Raw genomic sequence first — 6,000 nt, 5'->3', positions numbered from 1 at the left:
GTACATGTCCCCTTCTTTATCTTTGCCATCAGCTGGGAAATGCAGCACTCCCACATTGGAATAACTGTCTTACAAATAAATAGTTGCAGCAGTCAACCCCCACAGCCAACACCAAGAAGAATAGGGAGTTTACAAATCTTCCAATGGGGGGCGATAAAAACCACAAAAGTGATTCACAACTAACAAGTATAAAGCAGAGGATGAACTACAAGTCCCAGCGTTTGTTGTTTTATACTTTATACTTTCCATTGCAGTTCCAATCAGGCTGGTGCTGTAATGTCTGCACTGTCACCTGCAATGCAATGATATTCAAAACAAGGCTTATAACACTGTTATATAGAGCAAGTGCTCTCATTTTTTATGATTATGTGTTGGGTTAGAGTTGAACTTGTACTGTTTTGTTATAAGCCCATAAGCAGAGACAGTTTTTTAGAGTTTTTTTGGGGGGCTAGGGGCACAGACTGCTAGAATGTCATAGGTAAAGTGTATAACTGCCCAGCGGCCCGCCTACTCAAGTCCCACAATTTAAAGAAAGGCAGGGGGTGCAGGAACCTATAATGCTCTGGGCAAAGTGGGCAAGTGCCAGTGCCTATCATTCTCTGTTGCCCCAGTTTAGAGAATGGCAGGTGGTACATGAACCTAGAAGGTTCTGGGCAAAGTGGGCAACTGTCCAGCACCTAACATTCTATGGTGCCCTAAATAACAGAATGGCTGGGGGCACAGGCAGCTGGAATGCTGTGGGCAAAGTGCATAATTGCCCGGGGCCCCACCTGCTCTAGTACCTGAGTTTACAGAATGGCAGGGGGTGCGGGAATCTGGAATGCTGTGGGCAAAGGGAGCAAGTGCCCAGTGCCTAACATTCTCTGTTGTCCCAATTTAGAGAATGGCAGGAGTGGAATGAACCTGTAATGCTGTGGGCAAAGTGGGTAAGTGCCCAGAATGGCAGGGGGTGCAGGAAGCTGAAATTCTGCAGGCAAAGTGGGCAAATTCCCAGCGCCTAACATTGTCCCAATAGACAGAATAGCAAGGGGTACGTGTAAGTTGAAATGTGGGCAAAGTGAGCAAGTGCCCAGTGCCTAACGTTCTCGAGTACCCCAATTTACAGAATGTCAGGGGTCCAGGAAGCTGGAATGCTGTAGGCAAGTGGGGAAATTCCCAGAGCCTAACATTGTCTGGTGCCCCAAATGACAGAATGTCAGGGGGTGGGGGAAACTGGAAATGCGGTGGGCAAAGGAAGTTTAAATGTTATGGGCAAAGTGGCCAAGTGCCCAGCGCCTAACATTCTCTGGTGCTCCAAGTCCAAAATGGCAAAATTCATTTTGGGACCCCACTTTATATTTGGCCTGAACCCTATTTTCTCAAAAACCATCCCTGGGTATAATCTTTGGTAATCCAGGCCCATTGGTCTGCATTTTTAGAAACAGATCCCATGATGACCCCTAAATTAGCTCATAATCTCTCCCTGTATGGATAATCTATTCCTTCCGCCTTTATTTCTCTTTTTTCCTTTTACCTTTAGTTTTTGCTCGATAAATCAAAGCCCTTGCTGGCATGAGAGGCAGAGGCAATGCCGCTAATCTCTGCCAGTAGTGAATGCGCACTGTCACCGCCAGCGTCTGGCTGTATTTGAAGTGTCGTGGCCAGCTATCTGGCGGTGACATGTTTCTTTCAGTGAGAATTATTTCCCCCCGGGCTTCTGTCATTGCTTCTCCTCTCCCTCCTCCCCGGGGCCCATTCTGTGTGCCCTCACATCCACGTCGGAGCAGGTGTGAGGACAGGCTGCTGCATTGTGCTGCCTCTGGTTCCCTTCCAGCGCTGTCACTTCTGCCTCTGTCAGAGCAGGGAGGCTGCGCTGCGCTGTCACCTGGGCCGCAGCCGTGCGCCCGCTCTAATCTCCCTCCATAAAGGCCACCGTTGTCAGTCACTCGGCTCGTACCTGAAAGCCAAGGCCTGGGTAGCTGTGCCTATGACAGGCAGCCGTATAATGGAAAGGTCTCCCCGTGTCAGCGTCCTCAATTCCAGGCCTCGGAGTTTGCAGAGAAACTTTCCTCCAGTTTGGAAACTTTTCTGCTGAGTATGCGGAGGGTTGGCAAGCGTACTAACCCTGTATCTGCTGAAAACTTTGCATAAATCCTCACCTGGGGACTTTGCAATACTTTCATGAAACTCCAATATATAAAGAATAAACTATAATGAGCGGCTCCAAATTCGCTAAACTTTCATACAAAATGTATCATGTCAACCTGATTATAAGAGTTTATTTTGCCTTACCTTGTTTTTCCTTTTTTTTCTATCAACATGCTCATATATTTTTTTTTTTTAAATAAAACTTTTCCTGTTTTTATTATTATTATGTTACAATTATGTATCATCTATTTCTTATTTGAGACCCAGAACATTATTATGAGGTCTTTGTGGCTTCTCAATGCAATCCAGGCAGGTCATGGCTGGTGGGAAGAGCCAACTGGTGGCTGTGCATAGATTTGTGAAAAGATGACAGCACCCTGTTTCAATACTGCCCTCAAAAGTCCTCAGCTCTGATCCACTCATTGGGTTTGCTTTTGGGAAGAAATATGCCGACATATAAATTTATTGATGGGTAGATGGATGGGTGTTACTTGGCAGGCTACATTTGCGTATAGGCAGTGTGATGCTGATCCTCCATGATTGAAAGATCTGAAATCCAAGGGATGAAAGTAGATGAGACAGTCAAGCTGGGGAGGAAGTAGCTAGATTGGCTTTTATCCCTCACTCTAGAACAGGGGTCAGCAAATTCCGGCCTTTAGATACGGCCTAGCCAGACCAAATGGACGTAGTCCATTCCGGCCCAACGCCCCCCCGGTTGATTAGCCTAAACCTGGGGTCAGCAAACCACGGCCCTGGAGGCCTAGTTGGCCTTTCTGACCTCCTAAAATGGCCTAGCAGCCCAAAAAGTTTGCTGACCCCTGCTCTAGAAGGATTGAAAATATATTTACATTTTTGTTAAACCCACCAACTGGTCCTCTTTAATGCATACTGTACATATCTACAAATTAGTACAGAAACAACTTTCTACAGCTTGGATTGATGCATGTATATACGGAAGCTCTTATTAAAAGTATATAAAAATATTCAGTTAGGCTCCACCCTTGAGGAGCAAAAGATTTACCTGCACCAATAAATGCAAGGGCATGTTTAGAGTCAGACAGGTGGGGGGAGAAAAAAATGGGATTCTAGTTCATGTTATAAAAGGATTAGAAATATATTAAAAATAGATTGTTTGTTAACCGCACACATGACCAACTGATCCTTCTTTTTAATGTGCACACATCTACAGAATACAACAACAAATCTCAACAGTTTGGATTATTTATCTGATTTTATATCGTGAAGCTTTCTATACAAAGTATATAAAAATGTCCTATCAGGCTCCACCCCTGAGAAGAAGAAGTTTTGGATGCAGGGGAGTGGGTCAGGGACAGTCAGGCTTGGAAGAAAAAGACTAAATAGGCTTCTTATCCTTCCTTTAACAAATGTATTTGTTAAGCACAGGTGGCCAACTGGTCCATCTTCTTAATGTGCACTTATCTACTAAATAATACAACAACAAATCCCTAGTGTTTGGATTCATTATCTGCATTTATATGTTGGGACTCACCTTGCAAAGTATATAGCCATGTCCTATGAAGAGCCACCACTGAGGAACAAGTCAGTCAGGCCAAGAAGAAAAAAGTTAGATAGGCTTCCAATCAATCTTCTAGAAGGTTTATAAACATAAAAAAAATTATTAAACCCACATATGACGCACTGGCCCTCTTTATGTGTACAAATCTACTAATAAATCTCTATTGTTTGGACATGTGACCAACAAGTTCTACTCTTAAATGTCTCCATACAACATCTACAAAATAATACAACAAATGTCTGCTGTCTGGATTGATTATCTACATTTTTATTTTGTAGCTTTCTTGACAAAGTATACATAAATGTCGGATTAGGCTCCACCCCTGAGCAGCAAAAGTTTTTAATGCACCAATGAATGCAAAGGAGTGTCTCAGAGACAGGCTAGGAAGGAAAGGACTAGATAGGCTAGAAAAATGAGAACTATAATATAAAATAGATTATTTAGCCGACACATGACCAAATAGTCGTCTAAAATGTGTACATCAACAAAATATTACAAAAAATCCTATTATTATCTACAGTTATATATTAAGGTTCTCCAAGTGTGACACCTGGTCCTCCTCTTAAATGTGTACATACCATATCTACAAAATCATACAACAAACTCATATTGTTTGGATTTATTATTTACATTTATATTTTGACGTTTCCTTTACGATGATCATATAAATATCCTGTTAGACTCCACCCCTGAGGAGCAAAGATTATTGTAATCACACACAGAGGATAGGTAGACCCAAACTAATTGTTCTAATAATATGATTTGTGGCTGGAAAATGTAGACTGATAGGAATGGAGCCCATAAACTAAAGTTACAACACTAATATTACCTGCAGTGTTTTTAAGGCAGGAGAGGGGTGTGAGACACGGTGGAATACCCTTTCCCAGGGTCCCATTGTCTGCACCTTGATGGCCCCGTGTGATAAGAAAATGAAAGTTCTGTGTTCTGTTCCAGGGCACAATGCACATTCACTTTCTGTTTCTCAATAAAGATTTCTGGCTCTGGAAGCAGAGGATCGATAGTACAGTAAATCACAATTACCACCACGTCGCAAGATAAATGAGCAGCCACTTAGGGACGAGGAAATGGGCAGGAATGGCTTACTTTGAGCCTTGCATACATTTTCTGCTTCCAGGCGGGCAATATTAATGTGTTCATACACAAAGGTCCCGCAGTACTACGTGTCAGACATCATTGTTCTTCTGCAGAAAAATGGGGCCATTTGTACTCTTCCTGTCCTCTGAGCGGTCACATTTCCTCTGTTTGGCAAAAAAGGTTTAGATTTGGCCTCAGAAAAACAGCTCTGTCCAACCACGGGAGCATATGACTATATATTATTATTGGGGTTTAGAGGGTGGGTATTATAAAGTGGACCTCTGCCATTGCTTTAAATGTAACATTTAATAGCTCCATATCCGTCAAATTAAAGCTGAACTCCAGGAAACATCTAAATACATAAGGAAGGTGGATCACCTTCCCAAGGATTTGTTTTACTGGCCATCCCGATTTTTTTACACAGCTCTGCCACACCATAGCCCTGCCTTTTTAAAGTTAAAGAATACTCCCAGGTCCTTGTCCTTCCCCCAGCCTGTGATTGGTCAGCAGACTGATGAGCGGATCCTTCACTCCTCCAATCACAGTGCTCTTCATTACATATGAGCACTGCAGCATACGTGATTGGTTCCTTGTGCTGTTTTTCCTCACTTAGCCTGGGCTCTTATGTACAAGAAAAAGTGATTTGTGTTGTGTAAAAAGTTGATACCAACTGAAACATAGGTATATATTAGGCTTTTTTAATCTTAAAAAAAATTAAAAGAGTCACTAAAGTCAAAAAACAAAAATTCATATTTTATGTCGCCTGATAATTTCTCTTTCTCTTGTTTAATTACTCCCCATAAATCCCTTCCATCCAGAGAGCTGTGCATATCTGTAATGCCTCTGGCTACAATTAATGCTCCATTCTGAAGGTCTTCATTTATAGCCACCTCATTGTACTGTAGAGAGCTGAGATTGCAAGAGTACCACCCCCCCCCCCCCCCACATTCATGGGACACAATGCAAAAAGTCACTCTGCTGCCCTCTAGTGTTCAGTCAGTGATAGTGAAAACCACCAGCAGTCTCTACGTCAGTGTTTCCCAATCAAGGTTCAGTGGAACTTTTTGTGCAATGTGCCACTCGTGTTAGTTAAAGTGACACCAATTAGCTTTTTTGCTATCTGTAATAGTGACATTCTTCCCAATGGCCAACAATGTACAAGGCATTCTTCCCACTGATCACTATACTAAAGTACTGTGAACTGTGGATATAATGATTATAGGAGGGGTTCTCTACATTGA

The sequence above is a fragment of the Pyxicephalus adspersus genome, chromosome 8, assembly GCF_032062135.1.
Source record: "Pyxicephalus adspersus chromosome 8, UCB_Pads_2.0, whole genome shotgun sequence".
Taxonomy (NCBI): Eukaryota; Metazoa; Chordata; class Amphibia; order Anura; family Pyxicephalidae; genus Pyxicephalus; species Pyxicephalus adspersus.
This window is presented reverse-complemented; position numbering follows the sequence as displayed.